This window comes from Oncorhynchus clarkii, chromosome 1, assembly GCF_045791955.1.
Source record: "Oncorhynchus clarkii lewisi isolate Uvic-CL-2024 chromosome 1, UVic_Ocla_1.0, whole genome shotgun sequence".
In the NCBI taxonomy this organism is placed as follows: domain Eukaryota; kingdom Metazoa; phylum Chordata; class Actinopteri; order Salmoniformes; family Salmonidae; genus Oncorhynchus; species Oncorhynchus clarkii.
Genome location: NC_092147.1, coordinates 46,603,115 through 46,623,084, shown reverse-complemented (window position 1 = coordinate 46,623,084; position 19,970 = coordinate 46,603,115). Strand labels below are relative to the sequence as shown.

Genomic DNA, 19,970 nt, shown 5'->3' with positions numbered 1-19,970 from the left:
TAGGTGCCCAGTGTCGCGCAACTTTGGTCAAGATCTGTTTCTTCCTTTGCTCTAAGGAATAGAGCACAATTGAAAGGAGTGATTTCTGGGGTAGCCTTAAGTGTGGAGTTGGAGTAATTGAAGGTGAAGATTGTTGGTGTTTGTGACGCCCGCCGTTTGGTGCGTTGCAGACCTGGTGTGGAGCGTGGTGAAACAGAGTAGTCACTGTCAGTCCTTTTTGAGTTTTGAGCCAGTCTCTACCAGACAAGCTCATGTTAGGATATACAGTGCCTTGCGAAAGTATTCGGCCCCCTTGAACTTTGCGACCTTTTGCCACATTTCAGGCTTCAAACATAAAGATATAAAACTGTATTTTTTTGTGAAGAATCAACAACAAGTGGGACACAATCATGAAGTGGAACGACATTTATTGGATATTTCAAACCTTTTTAACAAATCAAAACCTGAAAAATTGGGCGTGCAAAATTATTCAGCCCCTTTACTTTCAGTGCAGCAAACTCTCTCCAGAAGTTCAGTGAGGATCTCTGAATGATCCAATGTTGACCTAAATGACTAATGATGATAAATACAATCCACCTGTGTGTAATCAAGTCTCTGTATAAATGCACCTGCACTGTGATAGTCTCAGAGGTCCGTTAAAAGCGCAGAGAGCATCATGAAGAACAAGGAACACACCAGGCAGGTCCGAGATACTTTTGTGAAGAAGTTTATAGCCGGATTTGGATACAAAAATATTTCCCAAGCTTTAAACATCCCAAGGAGCACTGTGCAAGCGATAATAATGAAATGGAAGGAGTATCAGACCACTGCAAATCTACCAAGACCTGGCCGTCCCTCTAAACTTTCAGCTCATACAAGGAGAAGACTGATCAGAGATGCAGCCAAGAGCCCCATGATCACTGTGGATGAACTGCAGAGATCTACAGCTGAGGTGGGAGACTCTGTCCATAGGACAACAATCAGTCGTATATTGCACAAATCTGGCCTTTATGGAAGAGTGGCAAGAAGAAAGCAATTTCTTAAAGATATCCATAAAAAGTGTCGTTTAAAGTTTGCCACAAGCCACCTGGGAGACACACCAAACATGTGGAAGAAGGTGCTCTGGTCAGATGAAACCAAAATTGAACTTTTTGGCAACAATGCAAGACGTTATGTTTGGCGTAAAAGCAACACACCATCCCCACTGTCAAACATGGTGGTGGCAGCATCATGGTTTGGGCCTGCTTTTCTTCAGCAGGGACAGGGAAAATGGTTAAAATTGATGGGAAAATGGATGGAGCCAAATACAGGACCATTCTGGAAGAAAACCTGATGGAGTCTGCAAAAGACCTGAGACTGGGACGGAGATTTGTCTTCCAACAAGACAATGATCCAAAACATAAAGCAAAATCTACAATGGAATGGTTCAAAAATAAACATATCCAGGTGTTAGAATGGCCAAGTCAAAGTCCAGACCTGAATCCAATCGAGAATCTGTGGAAAGAACTGAAAACTGCTGTTCACAAATGCTCTCCATCCAACCTCACTGAGCTCGAGCTGTTTTGCAAGGAGGAATGGGAAAAAATGTCAGTGTCTCGATATGCAAAACTGATAGAGACATACCCCAAGCGACTTACAGCTGTAATCGCAGCAAAAGGTGGCGCTACAAAGTATTAACTTAAGGGGGCTGAATAATTTTGCACGCCCAATTTTTCCGTTTTTGATTTGTTAAAAAAGTTTGAAATATCCAATAAATGTCGTTCCACTTCATGATTGTGTCCCACTTGTTGTTGATTCTTCACAAAAAAATACAGTTTTATAACTTTATGTTTGAAGCCTGAAATGTGGCAAAAGGTTTCAAAGTTCAAGGGGGCCGAATACTTTCGCAAGGCACTGTATCAGTTATCCTGTTAGAGCTTTTGTGCCGAATCCACTGCAGTGTTTCAGGTGCCACGTTTATGGGACAGAGGATTGTTTAGTTTTGGTGGATAAAGTTGTGGTGTTAACTGTAGGGGTGCCCATGTTGCTGGGGATCGGAAGTGTCCGGTGCAAGAGAGGCAGGTTGAAGTGGCTAGAGTCAGAGTAGTGCAGAAGGTGTCATATGCTGAGACAGTGAAGAAAGTAGAGGAAGGTGGGTCAAGGGTGAGGGATCCTGAGAGGATCCCTGTGAGTAGTTGATCTGTGCCAGCACAGAGGGATAGGCCAACGAGTGATTTATGCTTCAGTAAGGTTGGCTCCTTAGCATTCATAGCAATGGTTATCAACTGTATCACATAAATGGAATGTGAATCACAGAAAATAGATGTTATGGTGGCAGCTGCAAAGATGTATTTGGGTATACAAGATTTGACTTCAGAAGAGTTACAGGGCGTGTTGAGGGGTGGTGTCCCGTCCTCCCGAGCCGTTGGCATGATGCAGGAGCAGATAGGTTAAAAGTAGTGGAATGGGGTAGTGGGTTTTTAATGAGTCTAGGTGGTGGTGTCTAGGGCTATTTTTCAATTTCTTAGAGGAACCGGACTAATGGAGAGAATTTGATGTACAGTAGGTTGGCAGTGACTGGCCTCACTCTCCAGTACAGTAGGTGGCGGTGTATGCACCTAAAAGCTGGATGCGATCCGCCAACCAGATTACAAAGATGAAGAAGTTTGGCTGTGGACCAAGTTCATTGTGTTTTATAGAACTGTGCGTGCCGCAATGTAAGTTGGGGCCTCATATTGTTGATGATGATTAATACATGCTACTGAAACCTACTAGTGTTGGTTATCTTGTTACATAGAATCCCCGAGCCGACAAGGTAAAAATATGTCCTTCTGCCCCTGAACAAGGCAGTTAACCCACTGTTCCCTGGTAGACCATCACTGTAATTAAGAATTTGTTCTTAACTGACTTACCTAGTTAAATAAAGGTTCAATTTTAAAATATATATATTTTTTTAAAACATAGTGTTCTGTCACCAGATGTTAGCATTGTTTACCTGTTTAGCTAATGCATACTATCACCTATGGACAGAATTGCCAGCTAATGTAACATTTGCATGTGTGTGACTATTATTATGTGATTGCTATTATTACTGCAAGAAAGTGTGTTATGTTTCAGCTAAGTCAGTAGAATATTCTAGACTGCCTTGTGAGCTTGCACATGCTCACTGTATTTGTGGCCTACTAGATAAGATCTCTAGCTGGCTGGAGAGAGGTCATAAATCGTGACTGGCAGCAGTAATTAGCCTCTCTTCCCCAATATGTTGACACCTTATCTATAGTGTGAATGTGTCGCCAATGATAGGCTATGTGGCCTACAGTTCCAATTGTATACCTTCATTATAGCTGTTACGTTCCCCAGTTTCTGTGTTGTTTTGGGTTTGTATGTGTGTATTTCAGGAAATGGCTTCCTGGATTCTAAGCAGCTGATTGGTCGGCCCCATCGATGATTGGAGCTCTGAACCCTCCCTCTCGTCAGGGGAAACAGCTGTTTTCAATTACCAACTCCTTCTCCAGCTGGATAAAAGCCCGTGTTCCTTTGTCAGGAAGAGAGAGCTTCTTTGATGTCCTGTGTTGGTTGTTGCCTAGTAAAAAAAAATTTGAAAGTCTTTTGTAGCCGCTACTTCTGAGGTGTGTGTATGCCGAAAGGACTGTGTTTGTGATTATTGAAATTGTTCACTTTAAGTTAGTAATTGTTCTGTTTTTGTTCCCGGGGGGGAGTCACCTTAGGAGTTTTTAGGCAAGAGGCCTGCGGACATACATAACCTGTAGTATTTACTGTCTACGCACACTAAGACCTGGGCGGACCACCCCCTGTATTTTGGTTAGCCTGCCAGGAGGTGCTAAAATATGTAGGTAGGAGAGGGGACTTGAACTTTTACTTGATTTTCTTTGGTTCTGTCCAGCCCCTTTTCACATTACCGTGTTAAGGAAATAAATTCCCTGTAAACGGTAATATTCTCTGCCTCTCGTCCTTACCTGCACATACCTTTTTCACTCCACGGGGAGTTGAATTGTAGAAGGGTGTTGCGTTCCGTCCAAGAGGCGTACGTAACAATAGCCTATATAGATAGAGTGTACAAAGCATAAGGAACACCTGCTATTTCCATGACGTAGACTGACCAGGTGAAAGCTATGATCCCTTATTGATTTCACTTGTTGAATCCACTTCAGTCAGTGTAGATGAAGGGGAGGTGATCGGTTAAAGAAGGACTTTTTAAGCCTTGAGACAATTGAGGCATGGATTGTGTATGTGTGCCATTCAGAGGGTGAATGAGCAAGACAAAAGATTGAAGTGCCTTTGAAAGGGGGATGGTAGTAGGTGCCACGCGCAACGGTTTGAGCCTAGTTGTGTGTGGACACATATTGTTGCTACAATATGAGGAGGAAATTATAGTCCGAAAAATGCTTTCCAGTTTCACTAACTCACCCAATGATGTGCAGCTCACTGGATGGTGATGGCAGACGTGTTAGTGCCAAAAGCCTATATCTCGCTCTTGTTTAACTTTGTAAAACGATATTTGGAAGTTGATCAAATATTTTGTTAGCCTAGAGCAGACAGATTAGTCTTCTCTTTTCAGCAGTGCCATTTGGTTTCCAACCTGTGTTTTCCCGTGATTGTATTTGAAATATTAGCGAAAGGCCTGTTTTGTGTGCATGCTGTTCACTGAATGATTTGCCACGTGTTCCTGACTAGGCTATGCCTTGTTATTGGGCCACACAATCCACAGCTAGGCAACTTTTAAAAAGAGACTTTTGATCCTCTGTGGCTAAACGATGGGCATTTTCATGGTGTAGTAGGCTATTCTGAATGATTTCGTATATTTATGAACAGACAGCAGTTCATCTATAACTTTGGCAAATGTTTTTCAATTTATCAGGGGTGATGCAGCTCCTCCAGAACCCTTCGCAAAAGATATGATTCTATAAAGAAATAAATGAAGTGCAAGACTTGAGAGATGAGAGTTGCCGGCCCATGTCTATCAGAGCGGAGAGAGGGAGAGAGCTCATAGAAAGTAAATCTATTAGCTGCTCTAAGAGAGGGACCCCCCCCCCCCGCTCAAAACGTGGAGCCACACCCAATTGCTGTCATGGGGCCTGTTCTGGTTGCCATTGCGGAGTCGTCCTCTCCTCCCAGTGGGGATCCCCTGCTAGTCGAGGCAGACGCTCAGGCGCCCAAGGTTCAACCATCTGCTGCCTTGGAACCTGCAAACACTAAGTTTCGACCTGATCACACCATTTATTTGTTGGGAGGTCACGCAATAAAAACGTTATTTACCTTATAAAATATTTGCCAGTGCTTTAGACAGTGTAATATACTAAACTCAGCAAAAAATAAATGTCCCTTTTTCAAGACCCTGTCTTTCAAAGATAATTCGTAAAAATCCAAATAACTTCACAGATCTTCATTGTAAAGGGTTTTAACACTGTTTCCCATGTTTGTTCAATGAACCGTAAACAATTAATGAACATGCACCTGTGGAACGGTCGTTAAGACACTAACAGCTTACAGACGGTAGGCAATTAAGGTCACAGTTATGAAAACTTAGGACACTAAAGAGGCCTTTCTACTGACTCTGAAAAACACCAAAAGAAAGATGCCCAGGGTCCCTGCTCATCTGCGTGAACGTGCCTTAGGCATGCGGCAAGGAGGCATGAGGACTGCAGATGTGGCCAGGGCAATAAATTGCAATGTCCATACTGTGAGATGCCTAAAACAGCACTACAGCGAGTCAGGATGGACAGCTGATTGTCCTCGCAGTGGCAGACCACGTGCAACAACACCTGCACAGGATCGGTACATCCGAACATCACACCTGCGGGACAGGTACAGGATGGCAACAACAACTGCCTGAGTTACACCAGGAACGCACAATCCCTCCATCAGTGCTCAGACTGTTCGCAATAGGCTGAGAGAGGCTGGACTGAGGGCTTGTAGGCCCTTTGTAGGGCAGTTCCTCACCAGACATCACCGGCGGCAAGAACATCGCCTATGGGCACAAACCCACCGTCGCTGGACCAGACAGGACTGACAAAAAGTGCTCTTCACTGATGAGTCGCGGTTTTGTCTCACCAGGGGTGATGGTCGGATTCGCGTTTATCGTAGAAGGAATGAGCGTTACACAGAGGCCTGTACTCTGGAGCGGGATCGATTTGGAGGTGGAGGGTCCATCATGGTCTGGGGCGGTGTGTCATTGCAGGCAATCTCAACATTGTGCATTATAGGGAAGACATCCTCCTCCCTCATGTGGTACCCTTCCTGCAGGCTCATCCTGACATGACCCTCCAGCATGACAATGCCACCAGCCATACTGCTCGTTATGTGTGTGATTTCCTGCAAGACAGGAATGTCAATGTTCTGCCATGGCCAGCAAAGAGCCCGGATCTCAATCCCATTGAGCACATCTGGGACCTGTTGGATCGGAGGGTGAGGGCTAGGGCCAATTCCCCCCAGACATGTCTGGGAACTTGCAGGTGCCTTGGTGGAAGAGTGGGGTAACATCTCACAGCAAGAACTGGCAAATCTGGTGCAGTCCATGAGGAGGAGATGCACTGCAGTACTTAATGCAGCTGGTGGTCTCACCAGATACTGACTGTTACTTGCGATTTTGACCCCCCCTTTTGTTCAGGGACACGTTATTCCATTTCTGTCTGTGGAACTTATTCAGTTTATGTCTCAGTTGTTGAATCTTCTGTTTAGACAAATATTTACACATGTTCAGTTAGTTGATCATTAACGCAGTTGACAGTGTGAGGACGTTTCTTTTTTTTGCTTAGTTTACTAAGATGGTACGCTATTAAATAAATAAGTCCAAGCAGGAATGCATTATTCAAAATATTTTGATGTGCAAGATAATCCAGTGAGTTGTGAGTTGACACATTTTATTGTTATATTTTGCTGTTGAAATAGGGCTCCATTATTTTCTGAATTTTGTTCAATAGAGATGAATTTGCCTACATGTTTATGTGTACAAATATCATCGGCTACTTTTGTGGCTTATTCACCACATTTAAACTTAAAACAAATTAGCTAGATCCCTAACTCTAAAGATAATACCCACTGCTACTAGTTGTGTATTAATCTAACAGTAAATGAAATGTCCTAAAAAAAAATGCAGTTGTAGCCTGCTATCCTATGCTCTCGCAATATTTGTTGTAAAATAGTTGCTATTCAGCTCAATATTAAGAGATTACATATTTTAAAAGCATACTCACAGAAAGAGAACAACAATAGTTGCTTCCAAAGCTATGTATTGGATTTTTTTTATCTCCCGGAGCACACAACAAATGGCTCGCAGCAGCAGCAGGCCCCAGAGGAACAGGCCCCTGCGAATCTAGCCCAGAGGCTGGGCAGACACTTTCATTACACAAGGATAATGCCCTTTACTGTTTGACCCAAATCATGGTTTTAGCCGTCAAAGAATATTGATGTTTTGAAACTTTAAAAGTGAGATCAAATCAAATGTTATTTGTCACATGCACCGAATACAACAGTGAAAGATTAAATCAGTGAAATCCTTAATTACAAGCCCTTAACCAACAATGCAGTTTTTAGAAAAATGTAGTTAAGAAAAAATTTACTAAACTAAAGTAAAATAAGTAACACAATAAAATAACGAGGCTATATACAGGGGGTCAATGTGCGGGGGTACAGGTTAGTAAAAAGATGGGCGAGGGGGGGGATTGGAGTCTTTGACAATTGTTTGCGCAGAACATTTTGACTCACCCTACTTGTAGACTAATTGAATGTCAATGCCATCCTCCTGTCTTTCATACTGGCAAAAACGGTCTATGACTCTGTCATACATTACTATTCGTTTTTGTTGTCATAGGCTAGCAAGCATTTTAGCTAGGTAGCCTATCTTCCTGGCATGGGCAACAGTGAACCAGCTAAGTTAGCTAGCTAGCTAGTTAACATGAGCCTACTAGGCTACATCTAGGCTACATAGTGACTTTTAATCGTTTCAGGCCAGTGGCACAACATTTTCAATCATGGTTAGATCCGAATCGCCATAATCATTGGCCTGTACAGAGAATTAAGTCAAAACCACAAGTCCAAATCCCCGTCTCCATCTATGGTTTAGGAAAGGGCTGATTTAGAAAGCTAGCTACTCCCAGACATCAACATAAGCCGACAAGGAACAGACATGTTTTAAAAAAATTTTTGTTTTGCTTAGGAAGTGATTTGATTGGTCTGAAGCCACATCCAAACTGGCCTCCCTTGGGGGGTGTTTTGCTGCACCAAGACAAGAAAACAGTTAAGCTCAGCTCAATGCTGATGTGGCTAATTATTTTCTTCTTTTTTTATCAAGGGAGGCCAAATACTTCCTGGTATAAATCAAATGTTACAGTAGCAACATGTTCTACTCTTTTGGTCCAGACATTATCAGATACATGGGCTACACATACTGAGACAGAGGGGTGCTGTTAACCTCGCTCATGTGATATCTTCGGTGAGATTCACCAGGACAACCCACAGTTGAGCTCAGCTCAACTGATTGGCTAATTATTTTCAAAATGTTTTATCAAAGTAGGCCAAGTACTTGCTGGTATCAATCAATCAAATGCTATGGTGTCAACATGTTATACTCTTTTGTTCCAGATATTATCAGATACATGGGCTACACATACTGAGACAGATGGGAGTTGTTTCGCTCGCTCTGAGGATTTCTCTGGTGAGAATCAGCCACTTGCGAATTGACGGAAAGTTATGAAAACACAGAAAGAGAAGAACAACATTTTAAATACATTTTATTATTGATTAAATATTTTGGGGAATCCTGGCTTCCCTTGGCATCCATGAATACATTTCACTTCTCAGATACAGTGCAGTCGGAAAGAATTCAGACAGTTTGACTTTTTCCACATTTTTTACATTAATCTTAATCTAAAATGCATCAAATATGTTTCCATACATCAATCTACACACAATACCTCAATGACAAAGCATGAACAGGTTGAGACATTTTTGCTGATTAATAAAAATTAAAAAAAATGGAAATATCATATTTACATATTGAGCATTCAGACTCTTTACTCAGTACTTTGTTGAAGCACCTTTGGCAGCGATTATAGCCTTGAGACTGTTGGATATGATGCTACAAGCTTGGCACACCTGTATTTGGGGAGTTTCTTCAATTCTTCTCTGCATATCCTCTCAAGCTCCATCAGGTTGGATGGGGAGCGTTGCTGCACAGCTATTTTCAGGTCTCTCCAGAGATGTTCGATCCGGTTCAAGTCAAGGCTCTGGTTGGACCACTCAAGGACATTCAGAGATTCTTGGCTGTGTGCTTAGGGTCGATGTCCTGTTGGAAGGTAAACCTTTGCCCCAGTGAGGTCCTGAGCGCTCTGGAGTAGGTTTTCTTTGCCTCGATCCTGACCAGTCTCCCAGTCCCTGCTGCTGAAAAATATCCCCACAGCATGATGCTGCCACCACCATGCTTCACCGTAGGGATGTTGCCAGGTTTCGTTCAGAAGTGATGCTTTGCTTTCAGGCCAAAGAGTTTCATCTTGGTTTCATCAGACCAGAGAATCTTGTTTCTCATGGTCCAAGAGTTCTTTAGGTGCCTTTTGGCAAACTACAAGCGGGCTGTCATGTGCCTTTTACGGAGGAGTGGCTTCCGCCTGGCCACTCTAATGTAAAGACCTGATTGGTGGAATGCTGCAGAGATGGTTGTCATTCTGGAAGGTTCTCCCATCTCCACGGAGAAACTCTGGAGCTTTGTCAGAGTGACCATTGGGTTCTTGGTCACCTCCCTGACCAAGGCCCTTCTCCCCCGATTGCTCAACTTGGCCGGGTGGCCAGCTCTAGGAAGAGTCTTGGTGGTTGAAACATCTTCCATTTAAGAATGATGGAGGCCACTGTGTTCTTGGGGACCTTTAATGCTGCAGACATTTTGTGTCCTTCCCCAGATCAGTGCCTCGACACAATCCTGTCCCTTCAGCTCTAAGGACAATTCCTTCGACATGTTTGCACTTTCAACTGTGGGACTTTATATAGACAGGTGTGTGCCTTTCCAAATCATGTCCAATCAATTGAATTTACCACAGGTGTTCTCCAATCAAGTTGTAGAAACATCTCGAGGATGATCAATGGAAACGGGATGCACCTGAGCTCAATTTCAAGTCTCATAGCAAAGGGTCTGAATACTTATGTAAATTAGATGTTATTTTGTGAATTTGCTAACATTTCTAGCTTTGTCATTATGGGGTGTTGTGTGTGTGTATAGATTAAGGGCCATTTTTTAAAATATTTTTTTTTTAAAAGGCTGTAACGGAATGAGGAAAAAGTCAAGGGGTCTGAATACTTGCAGAATGCACTGTATGCAAGGGATAATGAACACGGGGCTATACGTTGTTAATGAACGACGGGGAAAGTGTGAACTGACCTTATACAGAGATGCATTATTTTCCAGAGAACGCATAGAGCCCCGAGTTGATTATTCCTTTTATACCATGGCTATAATTGAACACATTTGCCTCCCAGTAGGATCAGAGTTCTCTTTTCCGGTAGGGGAGTTTCAGTTTTCTGCCTACTTGGCAGGTGTAAAGTGTCTATGCTTTGAGTATCCTGAGGGGTGGCCAGTCCTCTTCTGGCTGTGCCGGGTGGAGATTATAACAGAACATGGCCAAGATGTTCAAACTATCATGGATGACCAGCAGAGTCTAATAATAATAATCACCACAGCGGTTGTAGAGAGTGCAACAGGTCAGCAACTAAGAAGTAAATGTCAGTTGGCCTTACATAGCTGAGCATTCATAGTTAGAGACGGCAGGTGCGTTAGAGAGAGAGTCCAAAACAGCAGGTCCGGGACAAGGTAGCATGTCCTGTGAACAGGTCAGGGTTCCATAGCAGCAGGCAGAACAGTTGAAACTGGAGCAGGAGCACGACCAGATGGACTGGGACAGCAAGGAGTCATCAGGCCAGCTAGTCCTGAGGCATGGTCCCAGGGCTCAGGTCCTTTGGAAGGGGAGGGAGAGAGAGAGAGAGAATTAGAGGGAGCATACTTAAATTCACACAGGACACCGGATAAGACAGGAGAAATACTCCAGACATAACAGACTGACCCTAGCCCCGCCGACACAAACAATTACAGCATAAATACTGGAGGCTGAGACAGGAGGGGTCGGGAGACACTGTGGCCCCGTCAGACAATACCCCGGACAGGGCCAACCAGACAGGATATAACCCCACCTACTTTGCCAAAGCACAGCCCCCACACCCCTAGAGGGATATCTTCAAACCACCAACTTACTACCCTGAGACAAGGCTGAGTATAGCCCACAAAGATCTCCACCATGGCACGAACCAGAGGGGCTGCCCTCAGTCTCAGGCCCCAGTTGCAGGTTCAAACTTGTCTGACTTGGGTTCTCAGACCCCAGCCATAGCGCTAGGTCCCCAGTTCTTAGCCGTTCTAGGTCCACAGTCTCCTGCACTAGTGGGTCCTAAGTTTGCTGCTCTGCCAGGCCATAGGCACCCTACCCAGCTAGGCCCCATGTTTGCTTCGCCGTCAGGCCTGCAGTCTGCTGCCCTGCTCAGATCGCAGCCCCCTGACTTAGTTGGTAGGCACTTCACGAGCTTGCTAGGTTTAGGACCTCCTTCCATTCTAGGCCCAGAGCTTGTTGTACAAGGCTTGCTGTCTCCACGGTTCCTCAGCCTACCAGGCTTAGAGCTTCCTGTCCTGCTGGGCCAAAAGTTATCTGTGCTAGGTTCTCAGTCCTCAGCCCCCCTCGGCCCTCATTCACTAGCACTAGGTCCTCAGTCTCCTGCTGTCCTAGCTGTGCTCTCCTATCCCTCAGTCGTTGCCCCTGTCAGGTCCAGAATCAGTTTCCCTGTCAGGTCCAGAATCAGTTTCCCTGTCTGGCCCAATGTTATCAGCACTTGTCTCCCAACCTTCAGTCGTTCTGGTTTTGCTGTCTCCAGCTCTAGTCGGCTCTCAGTCTACTGCTCCGCCAGGCTATGAGTTATTTTCCCCGGTAGGTCTGCAGCCTCTGCCCTCAGTTGGTCCACAGCCTTAGTTAGCAAGCAGTCAGCTCCCTCAGTGCTACACGCTAAATCTCTTGCCCTAATTTTAGGCCCTGGGTCTCCCATCCCACTAAACCCTGAGTTATCTATTCCTCTAGATGTGCAGTCCCTGCTCCTAGCCAGTTCGCAGCCCCCAGCCGGCGCCCAGTCGCCTATACTAGCGCTAGGCCACAAGTTCCCTGCTTAGATAGGTTTGCAGCCTTCCACCATACCTGGCTTGCAGTCCTCAGCTTTAGGGGATGACAGTTCAGGGGAATTACTGCTGAGTTTCCTGCCCTGCTAGGCCCTCAGCCCCCTGACCTGGGGGACCCACGTTGCCTGACCCAGGTGGCCTGCTTTCTCCAGTTCTGGAGGGCCACCTGGCTCCTGCATTGGAAAACCCTCCTGCATTGCACCTGTGGAACCACCTGACCTTATCACTGGGGACCAGCCGGCCCCTGCCTCTAGATCCCCGAGGAGCCTTGCCTATGGGTCCCTACCTGCTCCACCATGCGAGCCATCGCCTTCAGCAGTGGTGAGTTTCCAACCTCAGCCATTGAGCTAACAACGTGATATTGACTGTCATTGACAATAATAACTGCTTGGTAATGAAACTTTGCTAGAGATAGGTGTCTTGTTTCATCTAACTTATTTGTACTGTCGTCAGCTGGTAGCATTGTTTACCTGTTGGCCAGCTCATGCAAGTTGTCTAATTACAGAATTTGCAGGTCACTGTTGCATGATTGTAGCTACAATCGGAAGTGTTATGTGCCTTTTGAAATTACTGCAAGAGAGTATCTTATTGTCAAGCCATTACCATACGGAAGACAAAGCCCATATATGGAAATCCTGCTGCAGATTAAGACCTGTGGTCTGAAGCTTCAAGCTCTCCTGCATTATAAGCAACACGTTCAGTGTGGTTGAGTTATGCAAATTGTGTGCAGAGCTGATAACTGTGGTTTCCTTTTTTCAGCGAGTTGTGTTTGGGTGGAGGGGTTCTTGCCAGACAGCCTGTAGCAAGTCAGAACCTCAAAAAAAAGCAAGGCACTTAACCTTAATCTAGTCATACTGATTGAAGACATTTAATGTTGAGCTTAATGTAAAAATACATATTTTTAAAAAAGGAACTCTATAAACCAGTACTTTTTTTGGTTCAAACTTAATTTTGCTGGTTGGAACCGGGAAAAAAAACAGTTATGTTCAGAAACGATTTGAAAATGATTTTGGTTCCAACCTCCGTACAACTGTTGGTTGATTAAACAAGATGATTCAGGTGAGTGAGGCGGGCTTGTGACTAATGAAGATTGGATGCAGGTCAGCAAATTTGCATGGTCACTGCTCTATGACCATATATGGAGTCCCTTCATAATGATCGCATGGTAATGCGAATGTCGGTGCCCATGTACTGCGTTCCTGCTTCTGGCAAGAAATGCATATTGCGAGCAGATCTGATCACGGTGGTTTCCTTTTTTCAGCAAGCTGTAAAGTGACACATCACTCATAAATTGTGGGTTTTGTGTTTGTCTCAGTGGCGACAAAGGGTGGAATGATGACTGATAAGTTCACAGGATGTGGGGGCCTGTTTCTTTTTCTTAACCACAATGTATCTACTCATTGTATCCCATTGATTTATGGTGTTGAAGGTAATGTTGCTGTTGTGAAGTATCTTCATCACTTATTGTTATCTATAGCACGGCAGGATACTTTTGTTCCAGTCCAGCTTCTTGGTAAAACACTTCTTCAAACTAACCGTGGTCTAGATTGAAGACCATTAACATTTGGTTGATTAGTTGAATCAGGTGTTATAGATTGTTTACCTAATCAGCCCATTTATTTATTCCAGACTGTGAATACAGTAAGGCATCATGTCATACTGGAGTGAGGGAGGTAAACAGGAAAGGTGGTTGGTTGAGAAGGTAGGAGAACTAGCCCAAGGTGCCTGCATAGTCATAGATTACTATGGTTCACATTTTTCAGTGAGGTCAGATGAGGATATACAGTGCATTCGGAAAATATTGAGACCCCTTCCCTTTTTCCACATTTTGTGACATTACAGCCTTATTATAAAATGGATTAAGTCAAAAATACTCAATCTACACACAATACCGCATAATGACAAAGCGAAAACAGGGAACCTGCCACTATCTCTACAGTAAAGCATTGTGGTGGCAGCAACATCATGCTGTGGGGATGTTTTTCAGTGGCAGGGACTGGGAGACTAGTCAGGATCGAAGGAAATATGAACAGAGCAAAATACACAGAGATCCTTGATGAAAACCTGCCTCAGAGCGCTCAGGACCTCATACTGGGGCCAAGGTTCACCTTCCAATAGGACAACACCCTTCAGCACACAGCCAAGACATGCAGGAGTAGGTTTTGGGACAAGTCTCTGAATGTTCTTGAGTGGTCTAGCTAGAGCCTGGACTTGAACCTGATTGAACATCTCTGGAGAGACTTGAAAATCGCTGTGCAGCGATACTCCCCATCCAACCTGACAGAGCTTGAGAGGATATGCAAATAAGAATGGGTGTTATACCCAAGAATAGTAAAGGCTGTAATCGCTGCCAATGGTGCTTCATCAAAGCACTGAGTAAAGGGTCCGAATAATTCTGTATAAAAAATATATACATTTGCAAAAATACCTAAACTGCTTTCCTTTTTTCATTATGGGGTATTGTGTGTAGATTGATGAGTGGAGGAAAAACTATGTCATCCATTTTGGAATAAGGCTGTAATGTAATAAAATGTGGAGTAAGTCAGAGGGTCTAAATACTTCCCGAATCTACTCTAACAGTAATTTAGTCATTAGTCAACAAGCACCAGGCAAACTCTCACCAACTAGAGAGAGAAAACAGAGATGGACTGACACAACAGTTGCTTCCTGGCTGTCATAATATCAAACTCCTCCTTGAGCTGCCTGAGCAGAGCAATGATCACAGAGGTGGAAGGCTGCGGCTTACCTTCCCTATCATTTGTGGTCTGTGGACCTGGTAAACTGCCGTTAGTGGCTTAGCGTCCTATTTCAGTCATGAGTTGAAGTTGGAGTCACTTAGTTAATACTACAGAATGTGGCATTAATGTTGTTACTGTTGTGTTCTGTCATATCATTGATAGTTATTTGGTATCAGATCTGAGGATGCAAAGCACTTCAAGTCATGTTTATCAGGCCCACTAATCTCTCGTGGACAGACTACATGAACATTAATCTGACCAATTACTCAGGAATTTAGTTCTGGGTTAACCGAGATTACAGGCCCGCAGACCACAGCCCACACAATGATGTAGTCACACCATTTAATCATTCTGAATACTGTTACATGAGACAGAAAGAGAGCGTATCCTTTCACGGTATAACCTGCCTGTCTGCCCCCCCCCCCCCCCCCCTACGGATTTACGGTGGTACTGTGGTGGCCTTAGTCCTTAGCCTTGACACGGACCCAGTTCCCTCTCAGCCAGACAGGCAAGTAGACTTGAGGCAGAGAGAGAGGATGCCATCAAACATAATGACAAATAAGTAGGTGTATGGCATTTCAAACGTGTACACCTCTACTCACAAAGAGTTTAGTCACAGAAGCACATTTTCAGATGTGGCACAAAGCTCATGATTTGTGTGTATGATAGATATTTACCATTTGGCATGGAGCTACCTCATTCTTCTGTTTTGAGTAGTGATTAGAGTTGACCTTTCCAACTGGTTTGAGGGACAGAAACGTGACCGTGACTTAGCCTTGGACCATCATTGGGAGACTTGGTGGTTTCCTGGTTGTGGTCCTGTGTCCCTCTACAATCTCCACACTTCCTGTGGGGAAGTGGTTCATTCGCATTGCTGCTCATTTAATCATTCCCTGGATGCTTGTAATATTTTTTATTACAACTCGTCAGACACTCCTAACCCTCCTTGTAGGCTACCCTGTCAAGGATATATCCCTGTTTATTTGCCCTGATATCTAACAGTAGTCTGTTATCCACAGCTATCTGCTCATTGTTCTCTAAAGTCTCTGGAAATGTGAAAGTTGTGAATCTGTTTTAGATTATAGTAGTGAAGAGTGTTTATTCTTCTTTAGTAGTTCTTATGTATTTAGCTCAGACTGAAGGTACTGTGATGTCTCCTGTTTCCGACTGGTGTCAGAGAGGGACAGCACTGTGATCCAGAACCTTCTATTTAACTAAACAGTCTGGTGTGATTGACTTGGATGGAGGGGATGTGAAAGTGTTACATGATTGCTGCTGGGAAGTTCACAGGGCGGGGGCGGGGGCGGGGGGGGGGGGGGGGGGGGGGTAGTGTTGTTTTGAAAGCAGAACCGGTCTGATATCCTGTCTGTTTCTGAGAAATGTTTGATCTGAATGGGGAGGTGAAGAGCACGCTCATTCACCGAGTCCCACCAACTTGAACTGTGATTGTTGAACCTAGACTTAATTTACTGCGTCATCTGTCTTTTTGATGTGTGGTAAGGTATATTATCGAATAGATATTTGAAAAACACCCTGAGGATTGATTATAAACAACGTTTGCCATGTTTCTGTCGATATTATGGAGCTAATTTGGACTACAGGAAAAGGTCAGCTGAGCACACCCCCATTGTCATTGACGGGGTTGTAGTGGAGCAGGTTGAGAGATTTAAGTTCCTTGGTGTCCACATCAAACAATCAAGGTCCAAACACACCAAGACAGTCGTGAAGAGGGCACAACAATGCCCATTCCCCTCGAGAGAAAAGATTTGGCATGGTTCTCATATCCTCGAAAAGTTCTCCAGCTGCACCATTGAGAGCATTCTGACTGGTTGCATCACCACCTGGTATCGCAACTGCAAGGCGCTACAGAGGGTAGTGCGTGCAGCCCACTACATCACTGGGGCCAAGATTCCTGCCATCCAGGACCTTATACCAGGTGGTAAACCGAGGAAGGCCCAAAACATTTCCAAAGACTCCAGCCACCTTAGTCATGTACTGTTCTCTCTGCTAACGCACTTTCAAGTGGTACCAGAGTGCCAAGTCTAGGTCCAAAAGGCTCCCCCCCCCCCCCCCCATAAGACTGCAGAACAGCTAATCAAATGGCTACCCAGACTATTTGCGTTGACCCCCCCCTCCTGAAAAATGTAAGCTGCTGCTATTCTATATTGTAGCAGGCTCAAGGGTGTGGGGTTTCCACATCACCAAGTTCAATAACAAAACAGGCACCAGTAGCACAAATAGAATGCAAAAGTGAAGTTTAGAGGTTTTTGTACACAGGGAAAGAATTGTGAATTCACCAATCACCTCACAGTCCACAAGCCTTTCATGTTGTCCATTCCATTTTTCAGGGGTAATCCTCACCCTCGGGTTCTCAGCCAATCCGGTCCGATACACAGGGGGGGTAATCCAAAAGTCCAGGCAATCACACAGATATTGCGCTCACTTCTCTCACGCTTCATACCACTCTTGGTTCTCTCCTACTCTGCCCTTTTGTGCAGGCTGCTTCCTCCTTTATCCCCAAGTACTCCCTGGCTTAACGACCCACAGCCTTTCCTTGTTGGGGCAGGAAGTCCATATAAGGCCCTGTGGTGGAGCCAACAGGCTGTCAGATATCTCCCCTCAATAACCACTACCCTCACCTCTCCCTGCCATCTTACACAATATATACTATCTATACATAGTCACCTTACCCCTACTATACCTACATGTACATATTACCTAAATTACCTCAACTAAATTGTACCCCGCATATCGGGGTTACAATTTGGGGGTACCGGTACCCCCTGTATATAGCCTTGTTCTTGTTATTTTACTGTTACTTCAAATATATATATTTTTCGTTCATATTTTCTTGACTCTTATTTTTCTTAACTGCATTGTTGATTAAGGCTTGTAAGTAAGCATTTCACGGTAAGGTTGTATTCAGGGCATGTGACAAATACAATTTTATTTTATTATAGTAGTGAGGTGTTTTTTCATTTTTAGTAGTTCTTATGCATTTAGCTCAGACTGTAGGTACTCTGAGGTTGCATGTTTCAGACTGGTGTCAGAGAGGGACAGCACTGTGATCCAGAACCTTCTATTTAACTAAACAGTCTGGTGTGGTTGACATGTTGTGCATAGTTAGGTGGTCACTGTGGCAGTATTTTCATTTTTGGAAAAATAACATTCTCGTAGTAAATGGGATATTTTGTCAGGACAAGATGCTAGAATATGCATATAATTGACAGCTTAGGATAGAAAACACTCTAAATTTTCAAAACTGTAAAAATATTGTCTGAGTATAACAGAACGGATGTTGCAGGCGAAAGCCTGAGAAAAATCCAATCCGGAAATGCCTCATGTTTTGAAAGCGCTGCGTTGCAATGTGTCCCTATTGAGCAGTGAATGGGCTATCAACCAGATTACTTTTCTCTGTATTCCCCTAAGGTGTCTACAGCATTGTGACGTAGTTTTACGCATTTATGTTGAAGAATACCCGTAAGCGGCTACATTGCGCAACTGGTCACCTGATGGAACCCAGAGTGACTCTTGCGTAAAATACAGAGGTAGCCATTATTTCAATCGGTCCTACTGAAAAACCAATTGTCCCGGTGGATATATTATCAAATAGATATTTGAAAACACCTTGAGGATTGATTACAAACAACGTTTGCCATGTTTCTGTCGATATTATGGAGCTAATTTGGAGTTTTCGTGACTGCAATTTCCGGGCGATTTCTCAGCCAAACATGAAGAACAAACGGAGCTATTTTGCCTACAAAAATAATATTTTTGGAAAAAAGGAACATTGGCTATCTAACTGGGAGTCTCGTGAGTGAAAACATCCGAAGCTCATCAAAGGTAAACGATTTAATTTGATTGCTTTTCTGATTTCTGTGACCAAGTTACCTGCTGCTAGCTGGAGAAAATGCCATGCTAGGCTATAGATAAACTTACACAAATGCTTGTCTAGCTTTGGCTGTAAAGCATATTTTGAAAATCTGAGATGACAGGATGATTAACAAAAGGCCAAGCTGTGTCTCAATATATTTCACTTGTGATTTTCATGAATAGGAATATTTTCTAGGAATATTTATGTCCGTTGCGTTATGCTAATTAGTGTCAGTCGATGATTACGCTCCCTCATGCGGGATGGGGAGTCGCTAGAGGTTTTAAACAGGTCAACATTCCCAAGGCTGTGGGGCCAGATGGATTACCAGGATGTGTGCTCCGGGCATGTGACGTACCAACTGGCAGGTGTCTTCACTGACATTTTCATCATGTCCCTGATTGAGTCTGTAAAACCAACATGCTTCAAGCAGACCACCATAGTCCCTGTGCCCATGAACACAAAGGCAACCTGCCTAAAAGACTACAGAGCCGTAGCACTCACGTCCGTAGCCATGAAGTGTTTTGAAAGACTGGTAATGGCTCACATCAACCCCATTATCCCAAAAACCCTAGACCCACTCCAATTTGCAACCTATCCCTCAACGTAACCAAGACCAAGGAGATTATTGTGGACTACAGGAAAAGGAGCACCGAGCACATCCCCATTCTCATTGACGGGGCTGTGTGGAGCAGGTTGAGAGCTTCAAATTCCTTGGTGTCCATTTCAACAACAAACTAGAATGGTCCAAACACACCAAGGTGGCAGGGAAGTCAGGCGCAGGAGAATCAAGCTTAGTAGAATGGAGTTGTTTAATGACTTTAAACAAAACATAACTCCAAAACGAATTAATAATATAAAACAAAGTGAGTACGAGGACGCGTTGCGCACCAATACAAACAACATGAAATCTGAACAACAAACGATCTCTGACAAAGACATGAGGGGAAACAGAATACTGAATACTGTTATGTGAGACAAAAAAAATCTCAGTTTACATTGGCGCGTCACGGGCAGTAATGTTTTGATTCCAAAACATCCGGTGATTTTGCAGAAATACTCATAATAAACATTGATAAAAGATACAAGTGTTATTCACAGAATTAAAGATAGACTTCTCCTTAATGCAACCGCTGGGTCAGATTTCAAAAAAACTTAACGGAAAAAGCATAATCTGAGTATGGCG

General features: G+C 43.9%; 1 long non-coding RNA gene across 1 annotated transcript; it reads right to left on the bottom strand.

Moving 5' to 3' along the window:
- Nucleotides 1-8,691: 8,691 nt before the first annotated feature.
- Nucleotides 8,692-17,419, bottom strand: LOC139416411 (uncharacterized). The gene is made up of 2 exons (XR_011635093.1): nt 17,218-17,419; nt 8,692-10,917 (listed from the first exon to the last, which is right to left on the bottom strand). It is a non-coding gene; the product is annotated as an uncharacterized lncRNA (long non-coding RNA).
- Between the last annotated feature and the right edge of the window lie 2,551 nt (nt 17,420-19,970).